We start from the raw sequence: 15285 nt of genomic DNA on the forward strand, positions 1-15285 counted from the left end.
TACTTACAGTTGGTAGAATGTCTAAAGTAGAGCATCAAAATAAAGTGTAACCATTTTTTTCAGTAAATCTCACAAAACATGTCAGAAACATATATGGGTCTTATTTCACCTCAAAATCCTTTTCTTTTTTCTTCTTTTTTTTTTGCTTACCATAATGCATATAAATGTAACTGTCAGCAATGTAATTAGAAAAAATTTGTACATAAGTATTTATACATCATTGTAGTTCTACTTTTACTGTCTTTCATGTATGCTGATTTAAATGAAAAATATATCACTGCATTTTTTTTTTTTTTGTAATGTAATGACATAATGGAAAATAAAGAATACTGGAAAAGGCAAAATGCATTATTATTTTTACTTCTCAACAAATTTAAAACAAAAAAAAAATATGATCCAGATGAGAGTTTTAATAATATAGGCTGCTTGAATAAAACATGGCCTGTGTTTTTAACAAAAACATGCGACATTGAATAAATAATTTGAGAGTATTAGACATCTCAAGCAATCAGTTGCAGTTTCCCCCATATACTAAATGCATTAGTGAATTCATGTTTTCCTCTTTAAAAACAAGACAAGACATGTTCCTTAAGTATAGTCTCCTGTTATGTCACTGATTCAAACAGCTTTTAAACAATTGATAAAGACTGTATTCTTGCAAAGCCTCATAAAACACCTTGAAATAGAACAATTTTCTTCAGAGGTACAATGGTCTAATGAGTCTTGTCTCTTTTCTGGAAGAAAACTGTCCATCTAGAGGTGCATTTGCTGCTTTTGAGAGGAGGACGTTTCACTTGGATTTGATCAGGCTTAGCAGGTTTTAAGACTGTATGGAGTACTTTTCCACTTGCCATCACTCCAAGTATACAGAGGAAAGCACTCATGCTGTCTGACTACTGTTTCTGCTTTCAATTTAACAGATCTGCCCTCTGCACTTACCTGCTCCCTGCCTACCAGGTGCATGCTGGGTAGGGGCACCGCTGCTCTTCATGAGCCAAAAAGCAGCACTAATGGTTGACGAGAACTTTGCCATCACCAAAAGGGCCACAAGGGACTCTTAATACCACAATCACCCCGGCTCTCATTCTTTCTGCTCTCCTGTTCCCTCTTCATTGCACTGGCTTGAGGGATTTCAGCTTTTTGCACACAGAGGTTCATAAAACACCTGTAAGTAACATGATGAATGGAGCTGTTGTGTGGTTTCTGCGGTCCTGTATGAAAGAAAAATCACAAATAAGATCAAAGACATTTCATCTAGAAAGCAATTAGATTGAAGGTCAAGGTCAACATGAAATCAAAATTGACTCAATTAAATTTCTTAGTGCTTGTTTAATATTTAATCAAAAACTCTATAGTGCTGTGATATTCCCGGTTCTTTTCTTTTTTTTACAACCCAATCGATTCCTGATGTATGAGATTGTCCCATCTTATTTGTTCTTATTGAATGTCCAGTTTTACTCAGAAATATGTCTACATTTGTAAGTAAAATTGGTTATGAGTGAGGGTGCTGTGATCGGGATTTTTGGGGCCGATCACTGGAAGCACTGTTGGCCGACACCAATCACTGAAATAAATAATAGGCCAAATCTTAACAACAATGTGTTTCAAGTATTAAAAAAATTAATCATGAATTGACAACTCTTTATTTATTGACAAGCAACATGTGCATCTTAGAGGTGATTAGGAAGAGCTTAAAGATTAACAAACAAAGCATTTCTGTGAAATCCATCTGAAATATTAGGCTGCGGTCACTTTTAGACCGAATCTCAAAATACTGTTACACATGCCACTTATTTCCCAACTGTTTATGTTCATTTAAGACATAACCGACGGTATTTAAGTGAATACTCACCAAGCTGGGCATTTTGTCATATGTTTGTGTGTTTTTAAACCTTCTAACTTTTTTTATTATTGTTATTATCGAGTACATCCTGCAGTTTAGCTACAGTAGACTGTATTTTACGACAATCACTGATCATGCTGATTTGGGCTTTTAAGGAGGAACGAAAGTGCACCCACTGTGAAGGAAAGAAATGCACTTAAATCACACAGTTCTAGTTACTTGCTGTCATTCCTGTAGGGTTGCTGTCGTTGCAATGTCTCTGCTCTGTCTTGTGATTTTGCGTCATCTGATCGGCTCTTCTGATCAGCCTTTATTGACACCACTGATCAAACTATATAAAGCTATTATCTGCCGATAATAATCGCCCACACGATCAATCAGAGCACCCTTAGTTATGAGTGACGTTTCTCGTCGACTTTAAATCGCATGCTTTGCAAATATTTCTCCTGGCAAATTGACTATCGTAGATATCAGTCTCAAACCGTGCTCAGATTTGCCAAGAAACCAAAGTTTGCAGTCAAGTCCCAAAATGAACACCTTTCTCATCCAATTCTTCTATGATAGCTCCCTACTCTTTCTGTACGTCAACAATATCTCATTTATATTTCCAGAGGAATTTTAGAAGCAGCGTTTAAGACAAAACTGATTCTTAAATGAAGCTTGAGAACATTAAGGCTCTATCCCAATTCACCCCTTGCCCCTACCCCTTGTTTTCGAGTAACAGTTACAATGCCCAAGGGGTTGAAATATTCCCCTACGAAATGAACAACCCTTCATGAACCCGATACGTCATCAGTCGTCGACGATCACTCTGACGTTACGGAAGCGACGAGTTTTTACAGGATTTCTACATGACGACGACTGACAATGAGCGCCGCTGCTCTTACCTCTGAGGAAACATGATGATTATAACGTTTCTTACTCGAAATGTATGTCTTTTCTGTTTTGGAAAGGTAATTTATTATACAATTTCTTAATTTAAATGCCTATATTATTATTACAAGAGTAAGTAAAGTGATTTGTGATGCATTCTGGGAACTTTCTCGTAGCCCTCCGTTCGGAGTGTGCCTCTGAAAAATCTCAGTTTCGAGGGCTATATAGCCCTACCCCTTCGTCCTACCCGTCTATCACAACAAGAATCGGGACACACTACCCCTAGACGTGAACGCGCAAAACGGAGGGGTAGGGGTGAATTGGGATTGAGCCTAAGAGAATATTACATTCTTCTTTTGGGTTGATACTGATGTTTTTCTCTACAAGGAGACCTAGTAAGGTGGAGGTTCACACAATTGACCTTGTGTACAGCATGTGCTCTGTACGCCCTCTCGCCTCTCTATACGGTACAGGAACATGATGATGCTTTAGAGACATTTCAGCATAATGAGATCTGATACACATTTATTTGGTCCACTTTTTCACACACTCTGAGCTAATCTGATTGAGGTTTGTTAGTTGCGCACATATAGACAGCAGCACTCAGATATAATGAGCTGTGTGTGTGTGTGTGTGTGTGTGTGTGTGTGTGTGTGTGTGTGTGTGTGTGTGTGTGTGTGTGTGTGTGTGTGTGTGTGTGTGTGTGTGTGTGTGTGTGTGTGTGTGTGTGTGTGTGTGTGTGTGTCTGTGTGTCTGTGTGTCTGTGTGTCTGTGTGTCTGTGTGTGTGTGTGTGTGGCTTCCACCTATGAGCCAGAGGGTGATGTCAGCATCTTCTGTGACTCATCCGGCTGCCCTGGTGTTTGTGCATCAAAGCTGTACATATCTGACCTCTGACCTGAAAGTGCTAGACACAGCTTTCTGCCTTCTCAGCATTGTGTGTGTGTGTACCTACTTGACTATATTTTGGGGACAAAATTGGACCCAGTAGTGACCAAAACCTGACAAAAACTCCAAAAACCTCCCCTTAGGGACGTCCTCATTTGTAAATCTGGTATAAAAATAAAGTAATTAAAGTTTTTTTTTTAAATGTAAAAATACAGAAAGTTTTGTGTGATTTGTAGGGGCATAGAAAATACAGTTTGTACAGTATAAAAAACATTACATCTGTAATGTCCCCATTTAGATAGCTGTGTGTGTGTGTGTGTGTGTGTGTGTGTGTGTGTGTGTGTGTGTGTGTGTGTGTGTGTGTGTGTGTGTGTGTGTGTGTGTGTGTGTGTGTGTGTGTGTGTGTGTGTGTGGTAAACCCTACATTATGGGGACAAAATGTCCCCATAAGGATGGCAATATCTGAAATCCTTGTTCGTGTGGAGACATTTTTTGGTCCCCCTGAGGAAAACAGCTTATAAATCATACTAAGTGATATTTTTTGAAAATGTAAAAATGCAGAAAGTTTTCTGTGATGGGTAGGTTTAGGGGTAGGGTCAGTGTAAGGGAATAGAATATACAGTTTGTACCGTATAAAAATCATTATGTCTATGGAAAGTCCCCATAAAACATGGAAACACTACATCAATAGGTGTCATCATCGTATAGTCCACATGCATGTTGTACCCAAGTTTATTAGATCCATGTCGTAAAGAGTGATTTGTGAAATCGCAGTTTATAGCAGGCATAAAGGCTTCTACTGTAAGCCGTGTAGCTTTTGAAGTTGTATTCTTTTTATTGAGTCAAGAAGTCAGTATATGCTATATGAATTCACAGATCTTGATCTTTGGTACACGGTGAAAAACAAAATACGCCTGCGTTTCTGCTTTCCCACAAACTGTAAACGGCTTATGGCTAAGCTAATGAATTATATTGCGTGATTGAAGAAAAGCTTGTTTTAGTTAGTTCAATTTCTTGGAGAAATCCCAATAACACATGGCTTATCGTTGCATATTGCTTCATTTTTTTAATTTTGTGGTGCCACAGAGAATTAGCATTTTAGTTAAACTTCTGGCAAGCTTTGTAAATAAATCTACTCTTTATTAATAGTAATCAAAATGTGCAGCAATTAAATTGTAATGTCAACATTCACAATTACATTTTATGATTTATGATTAATGAGAAACAACTTATGCCATGATTCTCTAGTTGACGCCACCAACACTGCAAAGTCAAGGACACAAATAAAATTCCAACTGGTAATTATGATATTGTGGTGGCGTTCATGTGCACTCATCTCATAAATATAATTCCAACATGATTGGAAGAGAGTATAGAATGCATAGAAAGAAGGCTGTTTGCGCCTGCTTCTCCCTATGTTTTTACATTTCTATTAAGAAATAGCTAGGAAATAAAGGCTTTTTAAATAATTTTGAAGAGTGCCCTTGGATTTTTTTCTTTTTTACACTTATCTGAATTCCCGAGCCCAAAGAGCACCTTCAAACATCTGACTGAGCACCCTGGACACTTTTTTGTTTTTCTAGAATGCATTGTATTCGTGCATGTATCAACACTCACAAACACAATTACTTGGATCTTTATACGTTGACTAGGAGCTGGACAGGTCTGGTTCTCTTGCTGTATTCTTTTTAGAATCAACAAAATGTTTGACAGCCCCCCTCCACTCTTGCCCTTTATATAAACCATGGCAGGATCTCAATGGGACCCTTCATGCTCTTGTGCTGCTCCATGCATTATGTAATGCCACGTGCAAAGTGTTATTGTGCTGTTGATGTTGCGCACCAGGAACATTTTACTGTAGGTCTGCATGTCTTTCTTGGAGTGATCGATAAAATGCCTCTTATTGGACAGGGGTTTTACCTAAGGAACTAAGTAAATATTGGGTATTCACCTTAAAGAGGCCATATTGTGTCACGTTACACTAAATAGAACCCAAGCGCAGACAGTAACTTTCACAAAACACAGATTATTTATAACCGGAAAATAAAGACCCACAATGGGGCAAACAAACAGTAACTAAGACAATAACTAGACTTGACAATAAAATGGAAGTGGAACATTAACAGACAGATCACAGTACTCACAGAACCGAATGTTAACAAGACGAACCAGCACTAAGGAACAAACACCGAAAGCTTATATAGAACACATAATCACAAAAGGTACAGGTGACACTGATGAACATCAATACTAACGAGGGAACAAGGGGCGTGGTAAGGACACATGATCACAATCACAGGTGACACTGATACAACATTAACAAGGAAACGAGGTAAAACAAGACGATGCAAACACATAGTCCAAAACAACCGGCCATGTGTTTGCACACAAAACAAGAGACAAATACATGACAATATTGCTGCTAATTGCATGTAATAATGTAATTGAATGGTCGTAATGCTAAACTCTTTTCCTGAATAAGTTGCGACAGGTTGTTCAGAACTTGCAGGCACAATTCCAAGCTTGTATGACCGCCTAGATTTAATGCCACTCACAGTTGCTGATTTGTAGATGTTAGCCAATCATAACAGAGACTAGTTAAATAATCAAAAATAGCCAGTTTAATAGGTTAAAGAGGAGATGGAAAATGGTCACGAAAAATGAAATTACAAAATTATTTCTTATTAGTATTTTTTGCTATTAAAGCATTTTTTTTTGGTGTGAGAAATCAACTAGAATTGGTCTCCAGTGGGAAAGTATAAAATGGAAAAACCCAGTGGGGAAAATTATAAAAATTCTACAAGTGTTGAATATGGCCTGTTTAAGGTTTAAGTTCAGTTCAGACCACGTACAAACTGTAAAGATTCAATAGTGACAACCGCATTTAAATGCGGGAGTGAGTCCCCTAAATTATTGTTATGTCAACACGATGAACTCCCGAAACTGCGATGATTGATTGACATTTTTTTGTAGGCTTGTTATTGTTCGCTTGTTCCTCTATAGGGCAGCTGACTTGAACTTTAAAACTATTGACTTTACATCATGTTTTTGTCCTTTAAAGGACTATAATGACTAAAAGTCAGAGCGAATAGTGAGACTGTGTATCATGATGCTGTATTATTCTGCTTGTTAAAAATGTATTATGCAGTACAACTTACAATTTGTCTCTTTCAGGCAGAAACCTTGCATATCTAAAACCGCTACTCTACTAGAAATAGAAAAAATAATAATAATTAAACGCTATTGTCAAAGTTGATATTGTAGCTTTATATATGGTCAGACACTTGCATGTGTCATTTTATTAACATTTTGCCAAAATCAACTTACAGATTATAACGTTTTTGGAGCTATGTGGGTGCTCAGTTTTTTCTGTTATTTAGCCAAAATCTCATGTTATTAAAGACGGAAGTACTTGCTATGAATCTGACAAATGCTAAACTCTCCACTCCTCAAATACACAGAACCTTAACCTTTATATTTATACAGTGTTTATTGAGTAAATAAAATGCTTTACATATTCAAACAACCAGTTCTTTATTTAACCTTGCATTGCAAACAAGCAGAGACGGTCCAAATGTATTCTGCACTTCTTTCAAGCTTGAGTTAGTTTTAGTCACAAACTCTTTTTAATAAATTCCATCGTTAAATATTTGCAAAACCCACGGACCGAAGTAAATGGTGACTAATAGTAATGAATAATGAAAAATAATAAAAATGCATTTTCAATCAGTGCATTTCAAATTCTAATTTTGGCCACCTCTGAAATGGGTCAAATCATAGATATTACCTGAGAAGTTAAAGTAAAAGTGCAATAAATCCACGCTCATTCAACACCATGCATTAATTGCATGGATGGAGAAAACATAATGTTGGCTGTCTGAAATTAGATGTGCACCGTTATGTTGAATGATAAAGTTTACCCACGGTTTATCTGTCTATCAGATGCGCATGAAAGTTGCGTTCGTCACTATAGAGAGCCCAAGTCCCTCCCCTTCCGGTGGACCATGGGACCTTATTTCAGGAAAATATTGTATGGTAGTCAATGGCGAGAGACAACAAATATTTGGATCCCGTTTGAATTGTGCCCTGAATTACACACATGATGTTTGTCAATTTAAAAGATACATTTTAAAGTCAAGAAAGTCGCAGTTTGATGTAAAACTGTTGAGGTATAAGACTGTGAAAATACGTAATTACAAAGACTACAAACCCAAAAGGCGCGCATGTGACGTCATACCTTTTCTCTCAATGAATGAAGCTAACTTTACTGAAGCTAACGTCTGTCATGTTTTCTATAGTGTAACGTTATAATCGTAACGTTACGCCGTCATGCCTGTGTGTTTTGTACCAGACTGCACACACATGAGCTTGGTGACGTACATAGTGCGAGACGAGAGATGTAGTTCATTGAGCGATTTTCACATAAAACTAAATGTTACTCTTCTGTATTATGACAAACTGTGACTTTCTTGACTTTCATGATTACCTTTTAAATTGACAAACATCATATGTGTAATTCAGGGCACAGATCAGACGGAATAAAAAGATAAGTTGTCTCTTGCCATTGACTACCATACATTTTAAGGTCCCATGAGCCGAAAGCGGAGGGGAGGGACTCAAGGGACGGCCTTGAGTTATTCATAGCTAACTTTCTCTGCAGGCCTCGAATGCTAGCAACCCTTGGAAATGTAATGTAATTTGGTTTTCAGCAGATATTGTTTGCTCAGTTTCCGGATGCCCTCTGCAGACACGACTTCCATCGCAGTATTTCGAGGTATTCATTTTCTCCAGATGCTGCTGATGTGAGAACAGAGGGAATTAGCTGCAAACCTACACACACACGCCACAGAACCAGGACATGACGACCACAGAAAATCCACGGAAAGTCTAAGAGGGAAACCGATCACAGCAGCTCATGAGGGGACGGGATTGAACTGTGACTGAAGAAATGTGGCACTGACGTGACGATCTCTCGAGGGACTTGCTCACGTCCTCTGTCACCAATCTGCTACAGGTACTAAAATGAGTGTGTGTTTATAGATGTGTGAATATAAACGTGTTGGTGTTTTGTTGATTATGTAAAAGTGAAGTGGAAATCTGCAAAGAGACTCATTCTTCTTTCTCTCATCTTGCTCCGTAATCTCGTTTATTGGTGATAAGATCAGCCCCCTCCTCTTCTTCATGTGTTCCCCATAGATGAGCCACGTGTCGTGAATATAGATACCACAGCGCCATCTGTTGAAAAATATATGCAACAACATTTCATGCCATCCAAATGTCCACTAAGAAAATGAAAGTTTTATAACACTTTTTTTTTTTAAAACGACCATTCACACGGAAAAAAATGTATAACTTTTCAATGAATGATAATGTGCGGTCAGCCAATAATTATTGCAAAATAAACCTTTGTGTACTCATCCTGAAGGGGTTTATTTTGCAATAATGACCACCTGGCTGTGTGCTATCCTTCATATTAAATGGCCACTTGGCAAATAAATGTAAAAAAAGGTCATGAAATATTGATTTGAGAGGAAATTGTTTTATCGTGTGAGAAGAAAGAGACAGGAGTTATTATGTTTGTATACATACTGTTTATATATAAATATAAGGTTTCATGACTGGTAAGAAATATTTCTGGCTTGGAAATATTCTTGATTCACTTTCCATTGGCAGGCGTGACAAAAGTTAATTTTCTACCATGCTCTCACACACATCTGACCATCCCACTGTGCTCATAAGATGTGCTGTTTTTGTCATTGGCCATGAAAAGCATCACCTGTATCTCTTAAATCCTGCTTGATCAATTCCTGTAGTAAATTGGGGGTTAGCAAAACAATACCGTTCAACCCAATAACGGCTCGTCCTCCGCTGCATGGCACATGTGATTATCTGCACATTTAAATCATTGATCGACACTTGGCCACGGTCACAGTGTCAGTGTAAGAGTGACGGGCAGATCAATTTTTATTCCACCCACTGGATGTTTGACTGGGTTTTGACGCAAGACTCTTCGGCTCCTCATCCAGTTTTAATCAGGAGCTTTTGTGTGGTGATTCAAAGGATCAATAGAAAGCCGCCCAGGAAACGATGTGTGCTCCGCGACTGTAAAAATAGAGGCTGATTTTTGTTGCCGGTACTTTCCGAAGCCTCTTTTTGATTTGCGAGACTTTCTTTGAGTCGGGGTCCCTCTTCCTGTGAAATCTCTTCACGCAGCAGTGGATTTTCTGACAGATGATAATCAATGCTGAGCCTCTAAGATGCACAGAGAAGAAGCTGTATAAATTCTTTGCTGTGAAGGGATCTGCCATGCATTCATAGGACCCTCAAGGTGCTGTAAATATTGCCTGCCCTCAAAAAAAAGATGAAGAGAAATGAGAGCAATATAATGCATGTTACTTATAACTCACAGAATCCTCTTAAATATTAACCAGCCCTACAGTATACCCCAAACATCACCATCCTTAAGTACCAAACGTCACAGAGAAATAGAATCCCATTAAACAAATCAATGCATCCACTGCACATATTACATTCAAAAGGGTATTTCTGCTTACTGAAGTGTACAATAGTCCAGTAATTTGCTTCAGGACCTGGAACACAGTACCAGAGTTAATATCATACATGCATACAGTAAAAATAAATTATAAAAATTCCAAGGCCACATACACACTGTAGTTAAATTCGGTTGTCAGTTCACCTTTTAGTGCATATTCCGTTCTGTACACACACAGTTCAATAATTTGCAGGAGTGAAAACCGAATTAACTCCCAAAAAAAAAACAGGTAGTGAAAATCACATTTACAAATATTGTAGAATGGCGTGATATAAACTCACAATTGCGTGTTATAAAGTAAGAATTGCGAGATATAAAGTTGCAATTGCGAGAAAAAAAGTCTGAATTGTGAGTTTATATCACGCAATTCTGACTTTATAAAACGCAATTGCGACTTTATATCACACAATTATGACTTTGTATCTCGCAATTCTGAGAAATAGAATCGCGAGATGTAAACTGTCGTAAAAGTCGCACTTATATTTTATTCTGTGGCAGAAATAAGCTTCCATGGAGATGCCAGAGCTTTGATATGGTCACTGTGCTGTCAATCATTGCAGTTTGTTGAGTAAGTCGTATTCAGCACACACACGAGACGGACCGAATTTAGGGGATTCACTCCTGCATTTAAATGCAGGTTTTCACTCCTGAAACTTTACAGAGTGAACATGGCGCAAATGTCCCTTGAATTGTTCTCAATTTGCAGCATGGATCATGTCGTAAGCACAAACCATTTTTTGTCCATCTTCCAAATTAACTTTTGCAATTTTGGGTTATATCTTCTTGTGTAGTTTTCTTCTTGGTTTTTGTCACACAACCTGCCCATGTTATCATCAGCCCAACTGACAGATTAATTCTGAATTTGAATTAGACACTATGCTGTTGACAACAGAGGATATGGTAAGTGTTTTCACTATGCTAAGTATGAGGTTATACAGTTAAGGCCATTGCACACTGAGTCCGAAATTTTCGTATGCGTGTTTTCGTGTTTGTCAGCCAAAAAATTTGTCCCGCACAGAAACCATGCACACTGAGCCCGATGCGTATTTATTAAACCTTTGCGGGAAAAAACGCAAAAGATACAAAATGGATTCGTCAAGCAGTGAGGATGATTTTGTTGCCCTCTCTATTCTTAAAAACAGGAAATATTGCCTCCATCCAATCCTGAGATTCCACCGATAGGAAGGAGAGTTTCAACTCCTTATCAAGGAGTTGCGAAATTATCCTGAGCGATTAAAAATTTACCTCAGAATGTCAGTGGAACAGTTTGATGCTTTGCTAGCGATACTGGAGCCACATATTAAAAAGAAGACCACCAATTCCCATGAACCAATCGATCCTGAACAGAGACTGGCAGTATGTCTAACGTATGGACACACACACAAACACACACACACGTGGCCAGCGGAAGCGCTGGGCAGACAGAACAGCTGTATACAGGTTATATTTTGTATTTTTATTTTTATTTTCAAATCAATGTCTACCATCCTGTTCCCCAAGCTGTTCAGCAATCATCTGCCACAATCTGCCTTTATATTCAGTGTCTTTGTAATCTGCATTTTGTTTTTCATAGAATACTTTGTGCTGTGAGACGAAGTGTATCAACTTGTCAGACGCCATTCAGGATTTTGTCGTTCGCTTGTACGGTGGCTCTGAATTGTCATAAAAAAAACTCTCAAAATGCTGGCTGTGGATGCGAAAAACGCAGAATATCGAACCCGAATCCGATTTTTTTTATTACTGACGAAGGTTACGTAGACAGTGTGCAGGTGTGATTGACATAACGTGAGGTCGAATTTTTTTTTTTACGTGCGAAAGTTTGGATGCAAATTTCGGACTCGGTGTGCAATGGCCTTTATTTGTATTTGATCATTTTGCATTGTTTTTTCTATCCAGTTGTTTTGAACCTATTATTGGGTTGCGACCCACTGATATAGTGTGCATGCAGTGCAGGAGTGAGGGTTGTATTTCAAAGGTAGTTTGGACATGGTTGAAGTGGCTCATGCATTAGACAGGCTGCCTGAGATATAAGGAGAACTGTCCATCAGTCAGGCCCCCTGTAGGGCGTCCTTCTAAGTGCCTGTAGTGAGTGGCATGTTGAATCCCTGGATGGTCAGCACACTGCAGCAAAGCTTAATGCCTCGATGTCAGTCTTGCACTAAAAGAGCTCTATTCTTAGCATGTATTTCCATCAGTGCAAAAAAAAAAAGGGAAGGCCTCTTTTAAAGAGTAGATAAAAGTTTTAAACGTTGGTCCGGGTGCCTCTAGAGGTTATCACTCTGTCATGGTGGAATTACATGGATAGTGCTCGGTTATATATGGCAAGGCCACTGTATTTTATGATGCATAAAATCATGCATGTCTAGAGCAGTGCATCAGCACTTTCACTCTGGTATTTTTAAACTTCATTTTCTAAATAAATTGTGAGAAGTACTTGCCAGTAGTGTTGTACGGGGTTGCCAGGGTGTAGCTATGCAGTTGAGAAGGTGTTCTGAGTGTTGTTGTTTTTTTATCATGTTGCTATGTGGTTGCTAGGGTGCTTTTAAAGTTAAAGGGTTCATAGTAAAATAATGGGTTAAAGTCCCCATGAAATCAAAATTGAAGTTTTTTGGCTTTTAGTATGAATATGTTAGCCCTACTTTTATCTATTAGCTAGTGTTCTCAAAAAAAATGACAACATTCACATTTAGAAGATATAAGTGTTTAAAACTTCCACAAGTCTCTCACTTCCACCAAAATGGATCAATGATTTTGATGACTTCACTCGGCACTTCAGCTTCTCAATAGATTTGCTGTCCAATCCAATGCTCTCTAGAATCTGAAGCTCCGCCCCCCACATTATAAATGAAGCTGTGGCTGAAATCGGTCACTTGTTCACATATTTAATATTTTCTACATGGTGAATGGCACATAGTGCACTCTATAGGGGACAGGGAACCATTCAGACAGTGTAATATACTTTCCATTGGGGCGAATAAAGTCTGGTTTGGCGTTAGTGTCACGCGAACCGCCGCAGCTCCGGTCCAGAGACACGACACACAGAGCGGATCATATGATCGAGTCGCCGCAGACCAGAAAACGTATCGGACCCATTTAAATTCTCCACAAAATGCTGTATTTTAAAGCAATATGTGATAAGGTGATTAGGAGGAGAAACCGTTAGAGATTAGGAGGAAATTAGGCGGCTTTACCGAGCTTTAAAACGCCATTGGCTATTTTTAAAAGGGGGAGGAGCTGGTCAATATGTCCCGCCTTCCCATAATTTTCAGAATGCAATCATCAATATGCTTCCTACAACAGTGAGCATCAAAAACCAATCGAGGAACATTTAGATGTTCTCTAATAGGCTGAGAAAGGGCACTAACTCAAAGCTTGATTCCAATTGACAGTCTTACACTGTGCATATTCATTTCATATTGATTATTTATTTTGCAGAGTGCTGTAAAAATATGATTTTTTTAATGCTGAAGGCCATTGCCTGAATATCTTCTAACTCAAGGCTGAGCTTTTTTCCTGTCAACTGTCTTCAGTTCGTTTAGTTTCATTTTTAAAAACGTGTAATATATTTTTCATTGATTTTTCTCAATGTACAAGCTCATTTCTGAAAGCTGTAAACACACAAACAAACACAAATCACCTTCAGTCAATATCCTTATACAGACCTTGTCTGACGGCACAAAACAGACAGATGAGAAGTCGCTCTGCTGAGGTAAATTATCCTTTGAACATGAACATCTTGAAGGAAACGGAAAGCTCTGAAAAAGGCTCCCGCTGGGAATATGTCTTATAATTGACAAGAGGCCGTAAAAAGGGGAGTTTTGTTAACTGGAACATATTGAGCAGGCCAATGCTCTACCTTATTAAGGAATGGTTTGACATTAAGATGGAGTGCTGGGATTGAATTTGTGTGGGACTGGAGAAAACCCTTTGATTGTCTAATCCACTGAAGTTAAATTTGTTGCTGCTGAAGCCAGACAAAATGAGATCATGCATGAGTAGATGAAGAGAGAAAGAGTGATGGAGCGCTAGCGACTCAATTAGCTTATCGATCTACCGGCCAGCTGCTAAAATGATGCATGTTGCTTTAACAGGTCTTTTTTTCTCAGTGATGAAAATTCAAAACAACAGTCTCCATCATTCTTATTGAATTCAATGGAGAAGTTAAGAAAAATCTCTCTCTAAGATAACTCTGTTGTGTTTTACAAAACCTGAAATCAAAATGCACCCTATTTATTAACTTAATGCATGTCACTGCAAATCCGGATTCACTTTGAAATGAGTCGCATTACAGCAGTAAAACGGGATTCTTTGAAATCTCTTACTTTAGTCTGAAATGCGTGCATATATGGATATGTGATTCATATTTAGCATGAGTCTTCATTGCATGTGGCATTTTGCTTGCCCTTTACATGCACTTATGATAAATTCACGGTGCTTTAACCCAACAACAAATAAGATGACATCTAATTGTTCAAATCTACCACTTTACAGACAAGACCTGATGACATCATTGAGCTCAAATGGATCCAAAATGACCTTTTTCTTATTTTAGTTGTGTGCCTTTGTATATGATTAAGCACAGATGCATGGTTGGGTTAATAACACCTTGGCATTTCAGATAAGGAAATATTACCAGTATCTGGCAGTTAATTGCTTTACTTCTGTCCAGAAAGAGTCCATTAAAAAATTGAATTTAGACATGTTGAAGACCTATAATGTTTTAAGTTATTTGATAATATGATGCTATTATGTAATTCAGCACAAATATAAGGATTTTTAGGAGGAGGATAATTCTAAAGCTGTCTCAGCATGACAGAGTTTAGTTTGTGACAAAACCTTTTACAGTGCTTGCATTATATTGTTGTCTTTCACTGCTTATAATAACGCATACACTGAGAGTGGAACTGAAGTGACATATTCATTACAAGACGTTAAATGATTTTAAAATGTACTTGTATTGTTTTACATTTTTACATCATATTAAAGATTTCTTAAAAATAGTGTTAAAATCTCGTCTCGTTATCGTGAACCCAATATTGTGTATCAGCTAAGTGTATCATCATCACTAGTTCACTTGTTCACTGTCTGCTTGAAACCTCAAACATTAAACACCCACGGTGGGATTCAATG

Source organism: Siphateles boraxobius, unplaced genomic scaffold (assembly GCF_051911475.1).
Source record: "Siphateles boraxobius isolate OS27281-9 unplaced genomic scaffold, OSU_SipBor_1 19, whole genome shotgun sequence".
In the NCBI taxonomy this organism is placed as follows: Eukaryota; Metazoa; Chordata; class Actinopteri; order Cypriniformes; family Leuciscidae; genus Siphateles; species Siphateles boraxobius.